Genomic DNA, 26,488 nt, shown 5'->3' with positions numbered 1-26,488 from the left:
TGTGAAACTTGCTGAGGGACAAGATGAGATATGTTGGGTACACATACAGCAGCTGCCGAGCTGTGAGAAATACAACATCTCATAGTGAAAAATAAAATGGTCTGACTGTTTAGCAGATTGTCCACCTGGTGTGTTGATGCAAGTGTGTGTGTGTGTGTGTGTGTGTGTTATTTATACATATATATGCTCACCTTGACCAGTACAAGCCCCAGTCAAGCTCCATTCAGGGTGTAGTGTCGCTTCAATTTCTCAACATCCCCTGAAAACAAAAAGAGAAAATCATAGGGTCATGAACTGGGGTGCCCTCAGAATGTCTGGACGTCTCAACATGACTCTATAATGGCACTGCTCCCTATGAAAATAGCAAGAGGCCTTTAGATGTTTTCTCTTTCACAGAAAGTCATGGGAAAAACTGATTTCTAAAATTGCACAGGAAGCCACAGCAGATAGCATCCTGTTTGCGTCCTCCCCTCAGCCCGTTCCACTGCGTCATCACTTCCCTTTCCTGGAAATGTGGCCACTCATCCACTCTATTTACATATTCTGTTTATCAGACTGGACCCATGTCATCCTAATCACACCTTGTATGATTGCTCTGCTGGCCATCAGAAAACTTTCCAAAGCTTAGCTTACTCAGCATTAAGTGAACAACACTGTGTTGAAATGACCCCATCCACACAAAGGTCAGAGAGTTTCTGCTAAATTATCAGATGGTTGCCAACGCTACATTTAAACTCTGATTAGTCAAAAGCTTTCCTCACTATGCACATAACTAAGCAAGTGTTTTATTTATTTATGGTAACCAAGAGGCGACTGGCACCTTTCTTTCCTGCCATTTCTTTTTAATATACAGTGCTTATACAACTTTTAGAAACATTTGTCACACATGCCGGTAACCATTCTGTTGAAACTTTTATAACCTTCAGTAATTTGCAAACCTAGTAATCATAATCACAGTAAAGAAGCGGTTTCCTGTTTTCTCATCAGTGCAAATGGATAATCTTTCATCAAAGTAACAGCAAGGGATCTCTCTTGAGCTGGCCACCAAAATCTGCATAAATGGTTCCAAAAATAGCTGTTAAAACAATATGCTTGAAAATATCTTGGCGTGCTTAGCAACATTATCATGTCAAGGTGCCTGTCATAGGGGTCCTGACACATGAACTGGGAGAGTCTGGCCTTCAGTGTTTGGGTACAAATTGCTCCAAAAACCAACATCATCATCCTACAGCTACAGATAAGCCTATCAGGTGTCCTTACTCCATGCAATCTAATACTAATCTCCCTACTCTGCACATTAATTGATTGATTCCTTCATTTGTTGACTCATAATATGTGTTTTTAGGATTCACTGAAAAACTCATTATCCATAATTGTTTTTCTCTAAACACATGCTAAACAATAACTACAGATGTAAAATAAACAAAAAACTAATTGTGGACAATACTCAATAATAAACAATAATATTATATTATTGTTTATTGACTGGTAAGTCTATATACTATCATGATGTCTCCATTTAGGTTTAGTCTTAATAGTCATAAATGTAACTTACAATCATAACAGTCATACACAGGCACACAGGCAGTACAACCTACTCTGCCCACTGTGTGTGTGTGTGTGTGTGTGTGTGTGTGTGTGTGTGTGTGTGTGTGTGTGTGTGTGTGTGTGTGTGTGTGTGTGTGTGTGTGTGTGTGTGTGTGTGTGTGTGTGTGTGTGTGATCCTTCACCACAGACCACTGATCACATCAGTCCTAAACGCAGGGCTGCTACTGAGCTAATGCTGCAGCTGAATAATTTAACACAGAGAAAGAGAGAAAAGTGTTCCCTTTCTGTCAACTGTCCAAACACAGTTTAATAATTCTGAGTCGACACTGACGAACACCAGAGCAACACATCCACAATTCACAGAAACTTGAGTGAAAAAGCAACGTGTGAATATTTTTGAGCTTCTGTTAGTTTTGTTGTATCCTCAACTCACATTCATGTCAACTATTATTTATCAACTTTATTAATCTTTATGTTTTCTGTCGCGCGCACACGCACACACACACACACACACACACGCATGAGTAACGCAAAACGTAATTCAAACCAGGAGAAGCACTGGTATGAATATGGATCGCAGCAGGAGGAGGAGTCAAAGCAGACTGAGCAGAATAAAGAAGTGTAGGAGGCGGGAGAACAGGGAGGGGGAGGGGAGAAGCGAAGAAACAGTGCACTGACATAAATGAACTGAAGTTGCTGATCAGGTCTGTTTTGAAAGAACAGCCATGTTGTATCTAAAAGGCTAGTAAGTATCTTTTAGGTTGTAGTTCAAAATGAACCTTATATATCATATAGTACACTATTATTTACCACCTGCCACTGGTGGCCTTGGTTATGATCTTGTCCCAAGACCAAGTCTGAAGCAAAGAGGAGATCAAGCCTGTTCAGTTGTGGCCCCCAAACTCTGGAACGAGCTGCTTTTGCATGTTAAGCTGGGCCTGACACTGCCTGTTTTTAAACCCGGTCTTAAATCTCATTTATATTCTTTGGCTTTTGACTATCCATGAGAGTTGCCCTTATATATAATTGTCCTTTAGTATTTTAAAGAGTTTTCTTTTGTGTCGTTTCTTAATGTTTTTCTTTGTTTTTTTTTGCTATCTCTGATCGAACGGCAGTTTGGTCAACTGTTGTTCTTTTTGTTATGTGCTTTAAAAACTGGATTGAATTACTGTAAACAGCTGGTAATGTTAAAGACCTCTGCCACCTCCGCTAGCAAACCTCTACATGCCTTGGAGCTTTCAAACAAATCTTTATTGACCATTTTCAACAGCCAGAATAGTACACAGTGGTCGACGGGCCGTTTTAATTTCTATTTTACATGTACAGTGTGAGCACTCAGGTCGTGAGCTTTGCCTTTACAGCATACATACGATTTACTCTTACAGTATGACTTGGAATTGAACAACAACCTTTCCAAAATCCTACAGTGTATGCCCAGCTTTACTGGAAAAACGATCTTCTTTAGGTGAGAGGGGCGCCTGCAGGCGGAAGGATATGACGCGGATTACAGCATGCCGATGGAGCTGGTTGGTAATTTGGTCATAAACAACCAAGTCTCTTGCCGTTCCTCGAACTTGTCTGATGATTCCAGCTTGGTTCCTTAGTAAGAAAAGTTCCTGAATTGTTGCCATCTGTAAATCACCCTTCTTCTTCATCTTTAGAAAGTTTGTTTTCTTCTTGTGTCAGCTGCGGCGTCATAAAAATGTTATCAATACGCCAATTCGTTCTCCATGAATACACCAGAGAATAAGCTGCTGTATTCACATATGGGCTTACTCAGAGCTTAAGCGGTCTTTGTACTAAGGAGATGGGGGGGCAAAGTCTATTTGATGCTTGGTCCAATTGAATCTGACATTTGTGTTCTTACATAATGGGTAATGTCTAGATAATTTCAGGTTTGCAGTGCATGTGTGAAAGGGACCCATGTCGCTCAAGAGTCTGTAGTGGGCTCAGTTTTAAAGCTATAGTCAATATGTTGGTATCATATTAAAATAGCTTGTCTGTTAGGGCGCACTCACACTGTTTGTCCGTACCGAGCCCCGGGCTATAAGGGCGCACTCACACTGTCGTTCTGTCCCGGGCCAAAACCGTTTTTTCAGCTAAAGCTTAGTACCTTTAAGCAGTGTGAGTGCACCCGTTCCGCGCATAACAGCCGACAGAAAGAGGTGGGCTTTAGCGGAGCCGTTTGCACATGTACGAGCACGAGCGTGCGCACGTGTACAAGCACGAGCACGAGCCTTACGGCGGTAGCAGTATGTGCGCCTGTTCGGACATAGAAAATAGAAGGACGGACCATGAGCGGACATTTAACAACAACAACAATGGTGGTGAAAGGTTCACGTTGGTGTGATGTGGAGGTGGAGTGTTTACTGCAGATTTGGTCGATGAAAAGATTCAAAAACAGTCGACAAGACGCACAAAAACTCTGACATCTGTGGAAAGATTTGTAAACAAAGCCACACACACGCGATCAATGCGTGTGACGTGTTACGTCGCTTTGTTTACAAATCTTTGCATAGACCTCAGAGTGTTTGTGCATCTTGTCCGACTGTTTTGAATATTTTTATCCGACCAAATCTGCAGTAAACATTTTACCTCTATCACACCAACGTGAACCTTTCGCCGCCATCGTTTTAAATGTCCGCGCATGGTCCGTCTTTTTTTTTTCTTTGTCCGAACAGACGCACATAATATGACGTCAGAACCGCCATAGGCCTTGTGCTCGTACATGTGCGCGCGCTCGTGCTCGTACATGTGCAAACGTGCTTTACAAAAGCCCACCTCTCCCAAATGGTCCTTGGCCGGCAAACTGGCCGTAGCTAGGCGCGGTGCGGTTGCACTCACACTGGTCAAACGAACTAGGCTTTACCTGTGGAACCTGTTTGGGCACGGTACGGATGGACAGTGTGAGTGCGCCCTAAATAACACTCCAAAATCGGGCTAAATTTCGAGGGAAAAACTGGCAAGGCCATTTTCAAAGGGGTCCCTTGACCTCTGACTTCAAGAATGACACTGGGTTCTCTGGTTACTCATTAGTCTCTTATTTACAGACACGAACAGGTTATAATAATCCTTGACAATTTGGGCAAAATCCAGCAGTTTTTCTCATGCAGTACAGTGTTATTTGTGTTGTTTAATTTGAGACCATTTGTTTGAAACTTTACCTGTGTATTCACTGACCTGTTGTGACCTCTAAGATGATCACAGTCTCTTGAAACTTTACAATAGGGCTGCTCGTTTAATCAAATTATATTTTCAAATTATTATTTTGGCTTCCAACAATTATGAAAACAAGGTAATGAAGATAAAACAATTATAGTGCCGCATTTAGATTCACAATGATGCTCTCGTTTTGTCTTGTTGGCCCATTTTCAGTGAGTTACTGACTTGAATATGTTGAGTTTAGTTTTCCGAAATGTTGAATATATGTTTAGGAGTTTTCAGGAGGTTGTGAGCAGCAAAATACGTCTCAACCAGAATACTCAGGTGGACGCTGGAACATGGTTTCACGTTACTCAAAGCCCCCGAACACCCACACAGGTGTTTTCAGTTACTCTGGCTGATTAGACCTCTGCTTGGGTTAAAGGTGGGTGGGGCTTTGATGAGAATTTGATGGGAATTGATGAGGTTGTAAATGTCCGTCTACCGATATGAATGATAAAGGTGTACTTTGTCCTGCATTAACAGGTGAAACAAGCTAACAGGAAACTCAGGAAGATGTCAATCAATCACAGTAGACACACCCACACAGTCCAGAGAGGAGGTCTAATCAACCGGATTAACTAAAAACACCTGTGTGGGTGTTCAGGGGCTTTAACAAAGACAAAACAGCTTGTTCTTTCCTTTCGCTGCCTGTATGCTGTCCTGGCTGCAAAAGGGCAGATAGCACTACTAGCATTGGCATTCGCTACTTTTTTTTGCTAAGTCTGTCATAGAACAATGAGTAACACCGAACAAGAATTCTTCTTCTACACACTCCTGCTTGTAACCCTTCCACTCACTTAGATAGCACCAGATGATGTAAGCCCAAGGACATCCACGTCTCAACATAAAGTATTAATAATTACTGCAGCATAAAAACAAAATTCCATTAGCACATTTAGAACGGAAATAAGGTATGTGTAGTTTCAGACTGAATTACACTTTTATACATTAGAATGATAATATTTATCTATTTCTTAACATTTTTTTAGTTTAATTATATAAAAAAATCAAGAAAATCCATTCATTAAAATGTCTCCAATGTCAATGAATGGGTTAAATAATCCTGATCACAATGTTGACCAAAATAATCGTGATTACAATTTTGCCACAATCAAGCAGCCCGACTTCAACACCCCCAACTAGAGACCTAGGACAGAAACAAAACTCTTTTACTGAACTCCTTTGACTGTGAGAGGTTTTGCGTCCTCACATCTTTATTAAAACAATTTGCCAACATTGCAACCACTACTTCACTGCATGCATTACAAGACAATTATTTAATTAATCAGTGCCTCAAGACTATCGTATAAAGCACAACTTTACTCATACTGAACAAACGAAGTGAGCATAGGGAGCATCTCCAAAGGCACAGGCCTGATTTTTGTGTTCTCTCAGGGAGGGTTTGATCTTACACACAGGATCTTGCAGCCTCAGTGAAAGATTGGGAGAGTTTGATACAAATGCAAGTCAACCTATGTAAGCTAGATAAATTAGCTGATAACTTTTTGGTCATTTCACAATCAGATTGAACATTCCTCATTAAATTGAAGGTGTAGAACACGTGAATGTGTTTGAAGGGACTATATGAGGGAATACATAGGTGAGTGTTGTTTTACGGTGTGCCTACCAGGTATAAGCAAGAGAGCCAATCACCCTTGTGGATCTCTAAAGTAAAATGCATATGATGCTGATGAGATTACTTAGGTAAACTTGGTAGTTTTGACACTGAATTAACGTTAATATTTTAAAAGTGCATTATTTCGATACACAGGGATTTGGCTAACAGCCAGAGTGGCAGCAGTGTCAGTCAGTCAGGACCAGAATAGTGACGACATTCCTGCTCAGCCTGAAATAAAGCCTGCAATCTGAGCTCCCTGAGACAATGAGTGGCAGACCCAACAATAAACACTGGTCCACCCAAAACAAAGATCCACAAAGTGGTGCACACATACACAAAACTACAGACCCACCAAAACGCACCCAGAGCACATGTGGTGACTCATATATCATATCATATAATTTATCATAACTGTGACAGATGGCTTAAAGGTATGGAAAAACAAAATGAAAATAGTTTTTCACGATCAAAATCATAGCAGATATGAGCTATTATAGAAGCCACATCGCACACGCACACACACACGCACACGCACACACGCACACACAAATCACAACAAAAGGTAAATTTGGGACAACAAGCACAAAAAAAGCGCAAAAAAGCGACAAAAAAGCGCAAAAAAAGAAACAAGAGGACAGAGGTCTTCCTGTTTTTCTTCAAAGAACTTCTCCACCTCCTGCTGAGCATCGATCCGGTTACTGGGTTGAGTGCAAAGTCTGGAGCTCAAACAAACCCCAGACTTAATGTTTTTGTTCCAGACTAAAATCCTGGGTCATTTTGAAGCCATGTTTTGCCGAATCCAAATGTACAGCCTATAAACTTAAAACAAACTGGTTCATTTGGACTTCAGTCTTGGAATAAATTAAATAATCACAAAAAATACAAAAATATATAAATATTTAATTAAATATTAAAAATATTTAGAATATAGTTACAGTATACTGTATATTTGGGCTGTTTTAATGTCAGCTACATTAAGCTCTCTGTCCAAATCCCTCTATAACTGCTTTGATGTCTCACAGGCTCAGGAATGCGTTATTTTAACCTGACTGCACAATAAAACACAACCAGTAGTTAAAAGGGACGTCACAAGGACCGATACTTGCAATATCTTTCGATTCTAAATTGAAAAAACATGAACTAATGGGGGAAGTATAACGAATTCCAGTCATACTTGCATTCACAAATCGGAGGTCAAGAAAAAGTGGAACTCACGTTTCACAACCCATGTGAAAGATGGCAAATCGCGTTGCCCCAACTCGTTAATAAAAAAAGGCATCATCGTGCCATCATTGTGTATGGATGTACTTTGCATATGAGGCTGAGGACAGTGCCGTTATTAATCCGCTGAAGCCACTATGCAAAAAATGCTACGGTGATCTTCAGAGGCATCCACGGGCAGCTACGGCACAGCTACTAATACAAGGTGATTTTTGATGCATATATATTAACAACATCCGAACGTTTTAACAAGTTAATGTTTACCTTAGAAAATCCTTATTTTTTATAGTGCCACTGAATTGTGATCAAGAATCTTGTAATTTCACTGGTATTGGCACCGACCACTGCATTTTTGATTTTGTGACATCTCTAGTGGATAATGAGAAGCACTTTAATAATACTCAATTTAAATAATCCAGTACAATGTGGTGCAACTAATCACAACAAAGGGGAATACTAAGGGCGCACTCACACTGTCCGCCCGTACCGTGCCCCGGGCTTTAGGGTACTTGTCCCCCCAATATTTAGTTGGCAAAAAGGTAAATAATTGTTTGTCTTCTAGGTAAGAATATAAACACTTTTACATTATCAAATCTTAGAAAAAATGAAGAAAATAGGTTTTCTTTCACTAAAATACGCACAAACAGCAGTCACTGAACTGACTGAAATAGGCTTCATCAGGACTGTTCAATTCATTTGGAATTGAGGCCGGTTGACGAAAATGATCCAAAATGAGGGGCCAGAAACATATGAGCATCACATTAATGTGTATTGTAAAACAATGCAGTGACATAAGAGTACATACAGTTTATTGTCTTTATTGTATCGATGTGAAAATTAGTCATTACCTCATAGTGCAACAAGCTTGTCAAAAAACAACCCTTGTTGAATGAACAAACCTGTGAACCAGAGGTTTTCACTCAATCATTGGACTAAAGTAAAGTTTGAGGCTCTTCTCCTTGAGTATTTTATTTTCCTGCTACTTTATTCTTCTGCTCCTCTACAAATCAGTGGAAATATTCTACTTTTTACTGCACTACATTTATCTGACTACTTTACCAGGCTGACAAGTACATACGAAACATTAGTTTATTCATCAAAAACTGGACTGACTGCTGCCAAGAGGATTCAGAAACCCACGAAGAAGAAGCGTTGTGGACGTGTGCCTACAGGGGATTTGACGCGCTGAGATGTAGCGCTGAGATGTAGCGCTGAGACGGATACAAGAGAGGACAGCGGTCATGAAGACTTACAGTACATTGCACCTCATAAACCGAACGGTACACACGTGTACCGAACCATGACATGCGTACCGAAAGGGGCGGATATTTCCGGTAAACCGCTCCTCCCCTGTCTCAATGTATTCACTTCAGTGAACCAACTAATGGTGAGATATGCGACAGGCTCTTCTGGGCCTTAAGCCCTATTCGGACGGGATTAGTTTAATGTGGTGACGTGTGGTAAAAAAGTCTTACCTCAGGACATCTGTAATATAAATTGCCAATTCGCACAGGATCAAGAAATCCCTGCATTCTATGGAGGTATGAGGGGTTATTTGATTTACACACTTGGTCGACTCCCTGTCGACATGTGGGTTCTACCTAGTTCACAAAATTAAGTAAACACGAAACTAAAGGACAGAACCGATTATTTTAAAAAAGTGTTAAGAGTGATTCTTTAAGCACCCCCATGCTAAAAAATACTACCTATTGACGGGATATGACGGTATATCAACATCGTATTTGGATGGAGCTAGTTTCACCTGAGGTATTTTTTCCGGACCGTTTTACAGAAGATGAAAATCACCATCATTTAATGATATTCTCCAGAATAACTGCTGACATGGCGCATTTGGACAGAATGAAAATCTCTGGTAAAAATTAACATACCGCATGCCCCCACATTAAAAAAAGCCCATCCTAATAGGGCTTTAGAAAGGAATACATGATAAGAAATGGCCATTACAACCAATAAAAAGAGGTATTGCCATAAGAAACATCCATTTGTTTGAGTGAATGAAAGCATCACACCTTGCAAAACACAATACAAATAATATACTTTTTAAAGGTCTGACTGCTGAGAGGAAGTAATGTCAGTAAAATTATAAATAATTAAATGGTAGCCTCTGTTCTTTTCTACTGCATTTTTTAATGAAAGTTGATTACTTCTGTTTGCATTTTACATGGACAGACAGTGCATTCAGAATGAAAAACTACACACTTTGAATGAGAAGAAAACTTAGGAAGTGATCATTGCCACAGTACACCCTCAGGTGTTTGACATACTGATGCTTTTAACTTTTTTACCCTTGCTAGATGGCAGGGAAAACAAGGGGACAATGGGTGATATTGCTGATCTTGCTTAATATGATTTAGAACCATATTTCACTTTGTTTAGCAGCCATCCATCATCTCGACATTTTGGGGATTCCCCCTAAATTGTGAGGGATGATAACTTCCAGAAGCAAACATTTTTCATTGAGACAAATGCATCATTGTTGGTGACTATTGCTAATTTGCTGTTTTCCTGCCAACATTACACATGACTTTAATGAAACATGGGCTAGTGGGACTAAACTGGAGCCAGAAGGTTTAATAGAAAGATGGAGAGTGCCGCCACTCAATGAGAATCAGGGATGGAGATGAGGACATATGTCAAGCATGTGTGTACAAGTGTGGATTTTGAAAAAGTGAAGCTATAAATTGTTCAGAGAAAGCCTCCATTTAGGTGCTGAGGCAGCTGTGAAATTCCAGCGAGGCTTAAAAACCAGACTGAAAACAGGCTATGTCTCTACGTCTGTCTGGTGGTAAAACAAGAACTTTCTGTCTCCTTGTTTCTCTGTATACTTTTAATGTGATGATCCATTCAAACCATGTCAAGTTGCGGACTGACATTGCCAAAAATAAAAACAAATACAAAGCCAAATTTGTTTTTCCTGTTTTACAGAATTTACTCCCTCAGCAAGTCTGACTATTTAATAGATGTTTCCACTGTATGGTTCGACTTAGCTTGAGTTAACTCACTTTTTTGGTTGCAGTGCTTTTTTCATTTTCCTCATCAGTTCAGTGTAGGTGTAGTTCTCAGCTGATCGCCATGGAGCTACCTGATATCATCTTCAGAGTGACCGCCGCTGGATCATCAGCAACCAAATAGAGGAATATCTGCGCTTTGTCAGCTGTATGCCGTAGTGTTCGGCATACTTTTGCAGGAGAGGATAGGTTTGTAAGATCTGGGTCAAGTGGATAAAACCGGTATTCTCAGTAGCTTGGCTGTTTAAAAATGGCCGGTTTGTCAAGGATGTATGTGACACGCTAGTGACAGCTCTCTCTGGCCAACCAGTGGTCTGCAGTGTTTAAGTCCGCCTTCTAGTATCAACTAGCTTGGAAAAAAATACTAAAAAAATATCAGGTAGTATTCACAACTTTTGCTAATGGAAAACCAAAAAAACACAGTCAAGCTGAACCATGCAGGGGAAAATGGCATTAGAGTTAAAGTCACACAAGGAGCAGTCCACAGTGGAATAAAGCATGCCTTTCAAAACCATGGTAGTGACGCAAATGTGAGAGAGAAGAGGACAGGGAGGTGGAGCTGGGAAAGCAGACAAAAACACACCTTCACTGAAGCTTATTGGAGTTTGTGAAGCATTCCAGAAAAGCATTAGTGAGAAGCCTCAGTCTTTAAGGAATCCAACTTGAAGGCTCAATTTGCCTGACCAATCGAGGCCTAAAATATGTTCTGTACATTTGAACAGTTTCCTAATAATAATAATAATAATAAAAGTCACACACAACCTTTGCAGATAAAAAATAAATGTGGGGTGAATTATCAATAATAAAACACTGCTTAGCCCATGTGGGTCTCATTTACACTGACTGCAAGACAACATACTGTTGATGTAAATTATATTAGAAATGTTCTCATGTAAGAAATTCACTAGGAAACATAAAAAAACATTAAATGTATAAAAACACCATCTTTTTATCTTAGTTGCTTTTTCCTCAAACTTGAAGAGCACATGATGCCCATAGATGAATGTGATGAGGGAGAGAAGATAGTTCAAAGCAGATATAAACCGCCTTCATGATTGCTTTTTCCCCAAGAAAAAACATCCCCCCACCCATGCCCAGTGCATACAACACACAGATCTCAGACAGGCTGTGTGTGCATCTCTGCATGTCTCTCTCACAAACTGCATGGTGTGGAAAAAACAGGGAAAATAAATGAAGGTGGAAACAAAGAGATGGCAGATTCCACTGTGTGTGTGTGTCACACTTGCATCTCCTACAACTATCCATCATTAAAACAGACAAAGAGCAGAAAGGACCAGGAAAGGGTGAACGCGGGCACGGATCCAACCGGCCAAATCTCTAACAACGCCTTCATCTTCTATAAGCTTGACATGTTGGTGTATATAGCGAGACGATAAGAGTGAGGACACGGCCTCGTCCAGAGGAGCCCACAGCGAACAAACAAAATGCAGGCGGCTGTGATCACACAAGGCTAATATTATGGAAATTACTTCATTAATCAATAGCTTAACAGCCTTTTATCTGGAGAGCCAGAGCGCCAGGGCCTGATCAGCCGCCATACTGCCCATTCCGATAACACACACATCGTCACTAGCAACTGATGGGGTTTCAGTGAGAAGAGAAATGTCACGTAGATTCAGATAATTCAGTGAAGATATGTCAACCATTGTAATTACTTTTGCCAATATTTATATATTAATAAATTAAAAAAAGACTTCAAGTTGATATAAAAAAAGATTGCATGGTTTTAACTTTGCTTGTCATAAGCAGTGTGTTTGTGTTCACGTTTCAACTGTGCCGCTCAATAAAAAAAAAAGGCAGATTTTCAAACCGCAGCGCAGCAAGTATAGACGATTTTCCCTTCCTCCCTCCCTCTTGCTCTCAAGTCTTTCTCCCCTCCCTCTCGCTGCGCCCTCCCCCGCCTCTCCCCACCGTCCCTGTTGGATTGGTGGAGTAAACACAGGAAGAGAGCGGGCTCTGTTCCACCACGCCAGAGCTGGGGCTGGGCGTTCCTTCAGAGCTCCTGCGCCGGGGTCAAAAGTTTACTGTGGTTTTCATTTCACCTTTCCTCAGCCAATCACAGCGCCACACTGCAGCGCCTGAACTCCGACCCCTGCAAAGAATTCTACTCAAAAGATGGTCTGACGCCAGTTTCACAACTGCACCCCCTCCCATCTCTCATTTTTCCCTTTACTACTCCTTTTCCTTTCTTTCAACTGGCCAGTTTCATGTGTTGACAGAGCCTAGGTGAAAAAGATTCCAGAAATGAGGTACGAGGGGTAACGGAGAGCAGGAGCACGGCTGGGTTTTTTTAATCCTCGCAGCCATGCTTGACTAGAAAACTTTCAATACTTCATTTATTTATTTATTTTATCTCAGGGTGACCAACAGTTAACCATGGGAAAACAAAAAACAAAATGAAAGAATTCACCTAAAAATCTTGGAATCACAGGGATCATTTTAGAGTCTGACACACAAGGAGAGACCATTTTAGTTGGCTTTGTTTCAGTCCAGTGCAATAAAACGCAGAGAATTATGGATTATAATAAAAATAAGAACATAAACCATATCCTTGTGTACTTTATAAAGTGTAGTACTCTACTCTTAGGTTTTCGTTCTTTATGTTCCTTCATTTATGGTGCTTTACAGAGCCCTGTCACACATTCTGCCCACCACATGCCGTTCAGTTCCAGGTTAACACTATTAAACACATGTTTAAATGACTTATGAGGACAGGCTGGATACAAAGGTCACAAGGACCAAGTGTTGAAAGACACACAGAGGAAGGAAGATGGGTGAAAACTAAACAATACACTCTGCTGGGCTTGTATCACAACACTCAGGAATCTGCTTAGGAATCAAATCAGAATTGCTCAGTCTGACCTGAAACACACACACACACACAGCCATAATCCAACTGGGGGTGTGTTTTGTCTTGGTGACTCTGCACTCTGTTCCCATCTGCTGAGTGATTAAGCCTGCACTGCTAATCAAGTCCCTCACACTGTATGGGAGCAGGCAAAGGACGTCTCACGCTGATCGAGCTGACACATGCTGGCCTCTGCTTCAAACTGCCTTCTTGGCTTTCACCCATAAAAAAAAAAGAAAAGGTTCAGGGTCAGTGTTCCTGCAGACCCACAAACTGCTCAAAATGAAATGAAATTTGATTGGTTCAGAAAGGCTTTCAAACTGTCAAACCAAAAGTATGGACAAAAGAAAATATACTGCCGTCTGTTCATTTTGTGATGTCTTCATGGAAGACTACGTAAGGTGCCTCGGATTGGACTGAAATGGAAATTATCCTATACCATAAACCAACAACTTTGGTACAGTAAGAGAGAGAGTTTTGTCAAACAGATGTTAGCGCTCCACATGTTTGCAAAACTCAGCTGCATATCTGCAATGTGGAGCCTTTTAAATGTGTTGCATCTGCTGTTGCTAGAATCCTCGCTAACTAGGGGGGTGTAACGATACATGTATTCGTACTGAACCGTCACGGTACAGGCACTTCTGGACGGGTACAGAAGTGGACAAAGGTCCGTAAATATGGCGTTAATATGGCAAATTTACAGTCTTGTTTTGCGGTGCGGAACATAAAACTTCCCCCCGAACTGTATTGCCTCCGACTTCGCCTGCACTTGCGCAGCATGGGTGCGCAGTAGTTGCCAGCGAGTGAGAGTCGGTGAGAGTAGTAGTGCAGGCAGCATAGCTGCAGCACAGGATGTGTGGATGGAAGGCTAGCGAACAGAGAGCGAACTGTGTGCCGAACGACAACATGAAACCGGAGCTTGCAGACGTCCCCCCAGTTAATTTTGAACATGTACACTTTCTGAAAAAAATCCAGGTGTCACCGCTGCCGTGAAACAAACCAAGTGGTGCAAACCCAGGTCCCCCCACTACTTCAACAATCCCTGCCAGGAAATTCAGAACGGACAAATTCTGCAGTTGCAATTATTTAAGAAGTATTATATTTATTGGAGCAGTATTTTTTATTTTTTTTGTTATACATTTTATTTCTTTTGTATTTTAATACTGACAGCCAGAACTGTTTAACTGTTGTGTTTAATTGTTTACTAATTAAACTTCTGTTCGTTTTCCCCCTTAAAGTGAAATTCCAGTGAAAAATCATCCCAGGGTCTTCTTTGGCAAATTGGGTCATCAAATAAGCCATCGAGACAATTTTTTCCATGTATGAACTATTAATGTAGATTTTCCGGAAAGTCGCTAACAGCCTGCCGCGGCTAACACGGATAATTTCGGGGCGTAGAGTTGGACGCATTAGAACGTCTTATTTCACCACTAATACTGCTCCGAATAACACCAAACCTCTGCAGTAGCATGACAAGAGTCCTGAAACATTAACCGAAGCACCAACAATGTAGTTTGTGAACACATTGAAAGAGTGTTTTGAAAGTATTACCTACTGGCCCGGTACCAGCTGCTCCATTCAAGTCGATTACCAAATGCAATCCAAAGGAAGGAGCCCATTGATGATTTATTTCAGCAAAACACGTAAACGTGGTTTGTAGCAGTTTGGTGAAATGTCCCACACAGCTTTCCCTGCAGCACCGAAACATTACGCAGACCTCAGGGGGGCGTGTGTTGCAGAAGACACACAGTGAGTGCAGGCACGGGTAAAGACGACTAGCCTGCAACTTGAAGTAAAGAGAGACAGAATGGTTCTGGATCGTTTCCGGCTGCGAAACAAAACTGAAAGCTTACAAGCGCCAAAGAACGAATGCTTAAGCAGAGGGATTACCGTGTCTGCCACAAACCACAACGTTTACGTGTTTTTCTGGAATAAATCATCAATGGGCTCCTTCCTTTTGGATTGTATTTGGTAATTGACTTGAATGGAGCATCTAGTACCGAGGCTAGTAGGTAAGTCTTTCAAAACACTCTTTTAATAAACTCCATGTTCACATACTACATTATTGGTGCTTTGGTTAATGTGTCAGGACTCTTATCATGCTACTGCAGAGGTGTGGTGTTATTTAAAAGCAGTATGAGTGGTCAAAAAAGATGTTTTAATGCACCCTACTCGCCGCCCCTAGCTATCCCGGGTTAGTCACGGCAGGCTGTTAGTGAATCGCCGGAAAATCTACATTAGTAGTTCATACACGAAAAAAAATATCTCAATGGCTTGTTTGATGACCAACTTTGCCTAAAACGACCCTGGGATGATTTTACACCGGAATTTCACTTTAACTTTGAACAGTACCGTCCTGTACAGTACAGTAACTTAAAAACCGAGGTACGTACGGAACCGTAACTTTAGTGTACCGTTACACCCCTATAGCTAACTATGGGCCTTTTCACACACCGGTTCATGTTTTTTCTACATTATACACGTTCGATCTGGTTTGTTTTGGTTTCACATTGCAATAAACGAGCACACCAAAGAACTATACATTACATATTTATATCCTGTCTCTCTCGATAACTGTAATCGACTGGTTTGTTAAAAGGCTTTCCCCTCCTCTCATATCCTCTCTCTAGTGTGGGAATGTTTTTTCCGACTCCTGCTCTCCCCATGTTGCTGCTGCTACGTTGTTATGAAGCAAGAAACAGGAACTTTACTTTGGTCTTGAGGAGCTGCAGCATTTATTGAGACAAACTGAGACCTATACTGGTCATGTACTACCACTTAACTGCTAATGTCCTCTCTGCTCCAATCACTGACAGCTGTGTGCTCTGAGCACATCAACCAGCACGCTATCTCAACTCACAATGTACGCACTAAGCAATTCCTCATAGGAGCTTCCCTACTTTTATAACATAATGATAGCCTAACAGACCTTGCTCTAATTAGTCCAAAGGTCTGAAAATGCCAAAATGCTTTCACACCAGAAGACAACTGTACTATGGTTTAGTTTGATCCTACCAAGACCACCTGTTTCTCCAGACCATGGTCTGGCTGGTTGATCCAGACTGTAGCACGGGCGGACACTAAAATAACTGAAAGTCCTGTCCGAATAAGATGTAAAACCAGGTCCCTCTTCGTTTTCTATTTATGTCATACCAGAGTAGAATCACTTGTTCCAGTATGGCAATAAAAATCAGATAAACATATATGAATACCACAAGAAACAAGCCTGATCACCAAAAATAGAGCCACCTCCTCACGAAACGCTGGATCAGACTTTTGGCCAACTTTTGTGACTGTTGTTTGGTACATAAAATACTACATTTGTGCAAAGCTTGATGTGAAGGGGCAATGCCAGGAGGCAACCTTTTGATTGGAGTGTTGCCTTAACAACAAGCCACATGCACAGGCGTGACATCACCAAGCAGAAGCAAAGAGCAGTAATGGTGAAAGGAACATTTTCCACTTTATCCAGAAAGGAGAGAAAAATAATCCTTCCAATTAAGAAATGAGTGTTGTCAAATGAATGGATAGTAATAAATTATCTGAGACATGCCTTGACAGTGTTGACATGCTGTAGTAAGTCTGGAGCCTTTAACGATGGTGTGGAAGTCTGTCATTCATAAATTGACTTGTCTTTGAACTCAAGGCTGCAATAAAGTAAAAATCGCACTTGTGGAAATCTAAATGCTGTCTGGCACAGTGTTGTGAGCAAATGTCTGCACACTCCCTGCAATTTGTGTCTTTTAATGAAAGGAGCTTTTAAATTGCAGGTAAAAATATAAGGTTTATAGGTGACATGCAATGTACCGTCGCTGTCACATATGTGCACATATCCTCTTACAACTTCGACTGCTACGCTATACCAGCCACAGCTGGCTCTCAATCCAGACAGACCCAGAAACCACACCCCACTGCCACATAAGTGCAACATCAAACTGTTTTACCTTGGAGATATACAGAGAGGGAAAGGAAAACAACGTATACAAAAGGAATGAACCCTCCCGACCATTTGAAACTGTTCCATACTTTCAGAGGACGGAGTACTGAGGGAAGTAAATGTCAGCTCTGTGAATATTTAGAAGAACCTGTGCACTCTGCAGCGGTCGAGGCCAAAGCCCCTTGTTGTTTTGGTTGTAAATGCAAAGCAACTATTTTACCTGTGTTAACACACCTTTTTCAAACGTTGTGTATTTGATAGAGGTGGAGTACATGGGATGAGAAAATTGTAGACAGAGAGAAGATTGAGTGTCCATGTAGCAGTTGAGAGGTTCATCCAGAAATGACAGTCTTTCTTTTCTTTTCTTTTCCTCTCTTTACCAGCGTCTCTTTCTCCTTCTCTTAACACTGAATAACAGACACAGAGAGCATCTGGTAGCAGTTATCTCACAAACCAAACTTTTTTTCACCCTTGCTGTCTCTCCTCCAAAGCATTTTTTATAAAAGGGGGCCCTAAACAAAACACAAACAAGGTCTTGCAAACATTTTACGATGGTAACAAAACTAGGCCAGGGAGCTACCCTCCCACTGGCTTGTTCAGGTGAACCCGTTTTACAAGCATTCTTCAGCTGGGGGAGCGAAAGTTAAAGGGGGAGTTGAAGTTAAAGAGGAAGGGCAAGGAGGGGAGGGGGACAAAGCTCTTGGCACCCCCTTCCCTAATAAACTCTTGCCTTCGTCCAATCAGCAAGGACTACAGAGGGTGAACTGTTCCAAATCCTTGCTGGTTATAAACTGGAATTGGGTGCAATGATTGCTTCAGGCTGCCCGTTTGGCTTTTAGAAGTGTGCATGGCTCACATATGGCTCAGCTAGCTAACACTTTGGTATTACCTCGGAGTTGAAGAAGAGGGGACCGAGGGGATGAATGAGATGTGACTTGAAAAAGAGTAAGAGTGCAAACTGTACCACTTGACTTTGGACTCAGTGGGCTGTCTGGCTTCCTCTGATTAGTGAATAACAATCAGCTCTCCTCTCATATTCTCACTCTCACTTGTTTGGGCGAAGTAGCTTTAAATATTTTAGTAGCGGAAACATGATTGTCTTGTTGAACAGAGTTTTCTATATTTAGCTCTACAGAGGTAGACAAAACCTACCTGTTGATACTAACACCAGTGTGGGGGTATGTGCACTTTAACAAACACGACAGATCACTGCACGAGTGACCTTGAGATGAGGACTAATAAGGATGTTTTACACCGCTGGAGCTGACCACAGGAAACTTTGTTAAACCTTAGTTGAAAAACAGCCTCCAATGACAATTCAGGGTTAGGTCTAAACTGTACAGAGTAAAGTGTGTTACTGTCGAGCAGGCAAGGCTTTACACTTTTTAACATATAAAAAATGGTACAGGAAACAGCAAAACATGCACCCCAAAACTGATTTTTAAATATTTGATAGTGATATTTCAATTTTGCTGTCTCAGTCAGAACTGGAACCGGACAACACTTGTGTTTACTCACAGGCATCTATTTAGAGACAACAGTGAAGCACATTAAGTTGTTAACTTAACTGTGGAGACTTCTTAAAAGAAAATGTATTAAGGTTTTAATTCTTTTATGTCCCATTTTGTTTGACAAATAACTGCATAGTATCATAATTACTCAAAAATAAGGCGGATAAAAATATCAACCATACTTTCAGTTTCAGCAACCAAAAGCTGAAGCTTGATTGCCAGTCTGGCAACCCCTTGTAAAAGTAAGTGTTGAGCCCTGGTAGATCTAAATCCCATTAACATTAAATGACTCCAGTAAAATGTTAAGATCTACTCTCTTCCTGAATGACAAGTACTAATTGCAAGTTATCCGTCAAAGGCAGCAACTCTGGTATTTTTCTTGACTTACTCTACGCTACCTGGGTTGCTGCCTAACAAAATGGTACCAAGACCAAGGAGTCATATTTCAATTGGGGGAAACAATCAGGCTTTCCTTTCAGCTCTCTGTGTCATGAAGAGTCTCTAAGAGACACTTCTCACTCACACAGCTATTAATCTTAAATTGAACACATAACACATTGGCAGTTACTCAAAACGAAAACGTATTATCTCTTAGTGTCTCTTAAGGCACACAGACTGGCCAAACACTAAAAGAATGCCATCTATTCAGACATCAGCGATGCAAAAATGCAGCTTGACAAAGACAGATTAGAGACAGAATCAAAAGGTGTCTCTCCACTTATTTTTTCTCCTTTTCTATGAAACCCGCCAACAAGTATTTTGGACCCAATGAATGCAACCAAAGAGCAGAAATATTTACCCAGGTCTGTTAAAACGGGAGATCATGCGCCAAAATGTTATTAGTGTCCTAAAGTTTTGAATTATTTAAAAACATTACATATTAAACACAGACCTACGTCTAACTATAAAGCAAGGAATCTCTTTCTTTCTCCTTTCCTTCCTTTGCATATCTTGACATTATCCGACCTATTTCATACTTGACTGTTGTGTTGTTGGTGACCCAATGCTTTATGTTGAATTTGACCAGATGGTGGTGCTATAACCACAACCTTTACCTCCTGACCTGAAACTATTGAACCATACCTTTCAGGATTTTTAACTCATATGAGCCACGCCTCTAGATGCATTTACATCTAGATTGATTTTCCATCATTTTGAATCATGTCCAAATCTGTCCCTTTTTTGCTACTATTCATATAAATTGTGAGCAATCATCACCAAATGTGGTACACAGAATATGGACCAAGCCTGAAAGAGTAACCTTTTTAGATTTTTTATGTTCCATACAGCTGGCCCCCAAAGTTTGCTCAAAGGCTGTGGGCAGGACTTATATTACAAAACATCTTCTGAACGCTCCGGGGTACTGCAGCCACATTTGGTGGACATGTGAAGAGATAAGATGTCTGAGTTGCCATGACAAATTTGGTGCCGTTTGGCCGACAGATGATGCTGCTACAGCGCAACGTAACTATAAAGGAAGGAATCAGAACCAGACTAATCAGGCCTGGTCATAGGATCCGGAGTTCCTCTTTCACACATGCAGCACACAACAGTATCAGATGTGTTTTCACTCCATATAGGCAGTTTACACTGTTGGCCAAAGCATGATAAAAACGCCATCAACACGCCCATTTACTCCCTGTTAATAAACCAGAGAATAAAGGGCTCTATTCACATCATGGCTCACTCAGAAATTAAGGGCGCACTCACACTTGCCATTAATACCATGCCCAGATCTAAGCGGCTAAAGTCTAGTTCGTTTGACCAATGTGAGTACAACTATTCTGTGCCCAGGCAGGGCATGCTTCCCAGCCTGGTTGAGAGGGGTGGGATTTAGTAAAGCTGCACATGGACGGCGTCCCTGAGACTATTTATATGCGACCCTTCCCACGGCGGACATTTAAAAAGATGCCGCCGAAGGTTTCGCGGTGGTCTGATGTGTCAGACAACATTAAATCTCAGAGGGGTGATGACGTAAAAGCAAGAAGCATTCGAGTCTCGGCTCGGATCATTTCCGCTGTGTAAGAGGGACGGGGGGACAATCGCGCTAAAGCGCAGCCCGGATCATATGGGCCAAGTGTGAGTGTGTCCTAAATGGTACAAACACTGTTTAGGGCACACTCACACTTGGACCAGATGATCCTGGCCGTGCTTTAGCGTAATTGTCCCCAGTCCAACATCGCACATTTGTGTTCTCACGTACAGCCTCAAAGGGTTATGTCTAGATAATTTCAGGTTTGCAGTGCATGTGTGAAAGGGGCTTATATACGACTGTCCTTCGCAAGCTGCAAGTAGCACTACCGGGAGACAAGCAATCCGAACAGGCACTGCACTAATTTGTACAAGTGTTTCAATTCAGCGTACTGACAAAAATTCAGTGAACCTATTTTGCTTCCATTACACTTACAGTGTTAACAATACAGTTGGCTGGAGAAAAATCAAAACATTACCCAACCTTACCTTGGAGCTACAGATGTCTCTAAATACATTTGAATAGCCCAATATAGTGTATTTTTACACCTGACATGTTTTTTTGCAGTATTAATTGTATTGTTGACAGGGTGCTAAAATACTCTACATCAAAAGAAACCTCCATGAGCAATAATTAAATATAAATAATGCCACTAAATATATGCTCATTGGATTATCAATAACGTAATCTGTTGTAACCAGAGAATCTGCCACCAGAGAGAGACTTCTCCCAGTCCCATGAGAAAAAGTGATAAGTTAATGAATTATTGAGAGCACAGGGGCCAGCAGACAAAGAGCGAAAGCCATGCATCCCAGTCACTTCTTCACCCCATCTGCAGTCAAAGAATCCCCCCAAAGATTGATTCATTGTTAATGCAGCCTGACACCCTGTGTGAGGGAGAAAGAAAGTGGTAGATAAAGGGACAGAGAATAGGGGACAGGGGGCTCCATTTGCCAAGAATATGAGCAGAAGCAGTTCATTGGACAGGTTCCCACAGTGGTCATTCTACCACTTACAAAAATACCACATACGTGGGCTTGAGTAATGGCATTCCATCAGACTCAAAATGAAGACAAGTTCGCACCTTTGATGGCTGAAGACTGCGCAGCACCATTCACACTTGTTTATTCCCCGCTGCATCCTATTTCAAATGACATTATTGAGATATTGCAGCTTTTTTAATGAGCGGACTGCATGAAATCATATAAGCAGAGCATTCATCAGTATGCCACATCCTAATAGCTAGACCGTACAGTAATATGACAAAAACACCTGAAACTCTCACGCTGAAATGAGCATTGAGCTGAAAATACCTGCAAGTATTGGCAGGGATGGCCCCAGGCGAAGAGAGCGACAGCACACCTAAACCCCAACCGTTTCAGTGGAATGACTAACCTACCTCCTCATTGTCTGCCGACATGAGCACGCTCTTCAAGAATGTCCTCTTACCACCTCGAAAACTGAATGCTCAGCACCATGTCGAGCTCAGAGAAAGCAAACCTGGACTCTACCTGAACCCTGTGAGAGATCATACTCCTCTGCACTGAAACTCATCCATCTCCCTCTGCCAGTCTCCGTCTCTCTCTCTCTGCTAGTCTCTCACACATGCATCTAAATATGATTTATCAGTAGTGAAAGCCAACATGTATCATACTGTGATGGTCCATTATACCAACCATTACAATCACGGATACGTAATGTCACGATCGCCATGCAAATAAATAACAGATGCTGTGGGTTCTCCAGAGCAGCCACACTTAGCTACTCAGTTCAAGTTTGGTTGACAGTGAAGATACAAGCTGGTTAATCGTGACCCTCAGCATGTTGACTTCAATTTAAAAATAAAATAAAAACATGTTTTTTATAAAGCGACAATTTGTGCATCTATCCCTTCCTATGAGTTGGTTTGTTACTATTTGTTTAGATGGTGCTGCATTTTTTGCAGCAAAATAAAAGGTAAGAAAACTATTCCACAACCAAAATGCAACCACAATACATGTATAATAAAGTTTAAAACGTGTTTACCCTCCATTACATTCATGATAAAAGCCGGAAACCGTAACAAAAGAGTAAGAATCAGTTTTATTTTCATGCTGTTACACAAGAAAACTACTACCGTGTAACTAACGTTAGCTGTGAACACAACACAGTCAACTCCTGCAGCCCCGTTTGGACCGAAACTGGAAAGCAAGTCTGATTTAGAAAAAATAAAAAATACTGCCGAAAGCTTTTCAGTTTTTTGTGAACAAAAACACATCCCAGTGGCTCCACAAAGTTAACATTAACGAGCTTTGAGTATTAACAGCTATGCTACTGAACCAAAGCGAATCAGAGAGCCTGAATCTCGTAAACTTTGTAGCTTAGCGGATAATGGAAACGACTAATAACGTTCACTGATCAGGGTGGCACATTAACAAGCCAGGCTTAACGTTAATTATTATATTATTTATACAGTTTATGAGCCACTTATATCATAATAGACAGTCTATAACAAACAGACAGTGGTAAGGTGGCTCGTTGTATCACAGTAGCTTAAAAACCACAGCCTGCTCGGAAGCGGGGCAACACCAACTGTCTGTGTGACAAACGTGTACGTTCAAACACACACTACCGTCAGTGTTCAAAAGTCTGTTATAATAGTATAATCAACTAATTACGGGAAACTCACCGGCTTCGACGCTTTCATTGAGTGGAGCAGTTTCTTTTACGCCTCTACGAACTCTCCGCCATCTTCGGCAGGACCGTGTTTGTTTAAATGCGAAACACTCCCAGAGCGGAGGGAGCCAGCTTGTAGCAGCGCGAAGGGGCTTCTGGGTAATGTAGTTGTTTCTCTTCGCGAGCTGCATCAAAACTGTTTGACACGTTCCACAACCGTACTACACGTGCAGCAATACCCACGGGCGTTATGAGCAGCGGTCACTGATATTATTAGGGGAGAGATTTAAAAACTTATTTATAGGCTGACAGAGAAGCAGCTTTAAGCAAATCACTCATTATAGGCCTACCTCTTCAGTATTTAATCATCACTTTACATATAATTACAAAAATATCTTTCACAAATTAAAAAGAACACACGTTCACATTTGGAAATAATTTAGGGGAAACGTGTGCACATTGTATGAGTGTTGACTTGAGTGCAGAACTAATAAAGCAGGCATTTCGACAGAATGCATGGTGTGCAAAATGTGGCGTGAAGTAAATAAGCATAATTTATGGTTTCTATATTGTTAAAGAGAACACTCCATTAGCTGCATCACATAAATACCTTGTAATTATTACATTTATATAGTGACTGCAACAGTGTGGACATAGGGGGAACTGTCCCCATGATGGTCCCTCAGGCAGGTTTTGAGCTTTTACTACTAAGGAGGGGGTGAGGGCCAAAGATGGAGGGAGAGCAGCAGTATGGGGGTGAAGAGGGGAGTAAAGAACAGAAGAAGCAGAGTTAAAATCTTAAAAATCTTTCTTGCTTTTTCGTGTGAATATTATTCTGCAATAATCTTAAAAACTTTGAGGTGAGGTGAATTATAGAGTGTGTATGCAGGATGGAAATATCCATAGTTTATTTGGTTGGATCTGCTGAGAAGGTTCATTACCAAAGTCATAGTGTTTGAGGTTGTGCTACCAATTTACAACATTTTGTTGCGTCTTGTTGACAGACATAGCGTACTCCCAGATATGGTAGGAAGATGGGCAATAAGTCACCCACATTATTCACATTATTCACAATATTGATGCAAAATATGATTATATGTAGGTGAATTCAGATGGATTGTTTGCTCATGTTAGATACTTGTTAATGGCCCATGACACGATTAAATCACCAAAAGTTAAATAGATAAAAGTTTAATTTAAAGAAAGCCTTGTGCATTTTGTGTGTGTTTTGGTCTGTTTGTGTGTCTGCCTGAGTGAGAGGGCCTCAATTACATTCCATGGAGACCCAAAGAGGGGCCCAGTGGCCCTCTGTTTGTGCCCCTTCCCCCACAAAACATGGCAAACTGACCTCCCCCCTCAATGAGTGTGAGGCACTTTATCCCATCCCCCCTCCCTACTCAGCCTCGCTACTTTGAAAGGACAGGAGATAACAGTTTGAAAGGACAGGAGATAGCCCCATAATCATTAATGTATTCAGATTAGTTTACCTGCAAACAGCTAACAGCATGCCTTTCTTTGCTCCCACCCCATCCCCACCCCCATCCACCAACTTCTCAACACTATGCAGATACAATAAAGCACAAAAAACATCTTATACCTACTATCAGCTATAACACAAGTTATAACTTAACAAGATAACAATAAATGATTTTAAATATAGCATTCAGGTAGCCTAAAAAACTCCATGTTATCGTGGATCTAAAAGTGTTTTTTAAGTTTAAAGTTCAGTAAAACCTACAAGTAAAACACATGCTTGTCTTTTCCGTTGCAAGGCTTTCTTAAGGCGATATATGCTGCATATGAACTGCAAGAAAGCGGTATAAATAACTTTGCTTGTCTGCTGTACTATCTTCAACTATAAGGCTAATCAAATGAAGTCACTAAAACACAGTGAAACTACAGAGCGTAACCTGTAAGTACATGTTTTTCTCTGTTTGATAACTGGATAATCAGATTCGGATCTATGTCATATGGCTTAATCCATAGTTTGATTGTGGAAACTAAAAATAAAAAAGCACAGATCCATGTCATACTATAGGCATGGATCTGTGCTTTTTGATTTTTTAGTCTCAAGTAAAGGATAAATAAACATTTTAAGGTGACTTTCTGCAGGTTACTTAATTCCCTTTTCATAGACAGCACATTGAAATGTATTATAATCAAGACCTTGAATCCAGAGGAGGCTCAAAGCTGTTCAAGGGCTGGTCATGGTGATCAACCCAAGGACTGACCTGAGCAGTCAATAATCTGACTAGTGCGCCATCTTGGGGACTGCAGGGCTCGCTGCTCGCTGGTTTATCGTTTGCAGACTGGATATCAGACGGTAATTTACAGTGAGGACTGATACACACGACACAATAATATTTACAACATAATAGTTACGTTTTAATGTGCAGTTTCACCGGAGTAATACTGTTTCATCGTTAAAACATCAAGTAAATGTCCTGAGCGGGTGATGCTCAAGATTAGTATGTTTTGAACGGACGCTCATGACTCATTTTTTTATCTCCAGTAATGTTAAACACATTTTTTTTAGGTGTAACTTTACAATTTTTCTGGTAAACTAGCAGAGAAAGAGAGAGATAAGCTAAACCCAACAGCCACGATAGCTTAACTTTAAGTCTTTCGACATTTGGACATTCTGCGAAATATGCATTATCCTTACATTGCTGAAAACCCACACTGACTCTTTCCACGGCCATTTCCCAGCAATTTAATCATTTTATTTTTGTATCTTTCTGCCACATAGTAGGCTACTTTTTTTTTTTTTACATGCATTAACGTCAACGCACCATCTAGCGTGTCAATGTCTGCACTTATTCGGGACTACCCTACAAAACGACAGGAAAGTAAAGCATTTTTCTTAAGCATGCAGTGTTGACATTGAGCTTACATATGAAATATTTCCAAGCAATCAGAGTTAG

The 26,488-nt window shown here is 40.9% G+C and overlaps 1 protein-coding gene across 3 annotated transcripts in view; it reads right to left on the bottom strand.

The window, feature by feature from the left end:
- The window catches only part of LOC310965398 (nuclear receptor coactivator 3-like), a 37,038-nt gene extending 13,385 nt beyond the window's left edge, over positions 1-23,653 (bottom strand). For all 3 annotated transcript variants that reach the window (XM_083938961.1, XM_083938960.1, XM_083938962.1), the window contains exons 1-2: positions 23,578-23,653; positions 192-259 (exon numbers count right to left, since the gene is read on the bottom strand). The gene's annotated coding sequence lies outside the window, so the exon portion shown is untranslated. The remainder of the gene's footprint in view (positions 1-191; positions 260-23,577) is intronic.
- Positions 23,654-26,488: the final 2,835 nt, after the last annotated feature.

Source organism: Echiichthys vipera, assembly GCF_963691815.1.
Source record: "Echiichthys vipera genome assembly, chromosome: X".
Taxonomy (NCBI): Eukaryota; Metazoa; Chordata; class Actinopteri; order Perciformes; family Trachinidae; genus Echiichthys; species Echiichthys vipera.
This window is presented reverse-complemented; position numbering and strand designations above follow the sequence as displayed.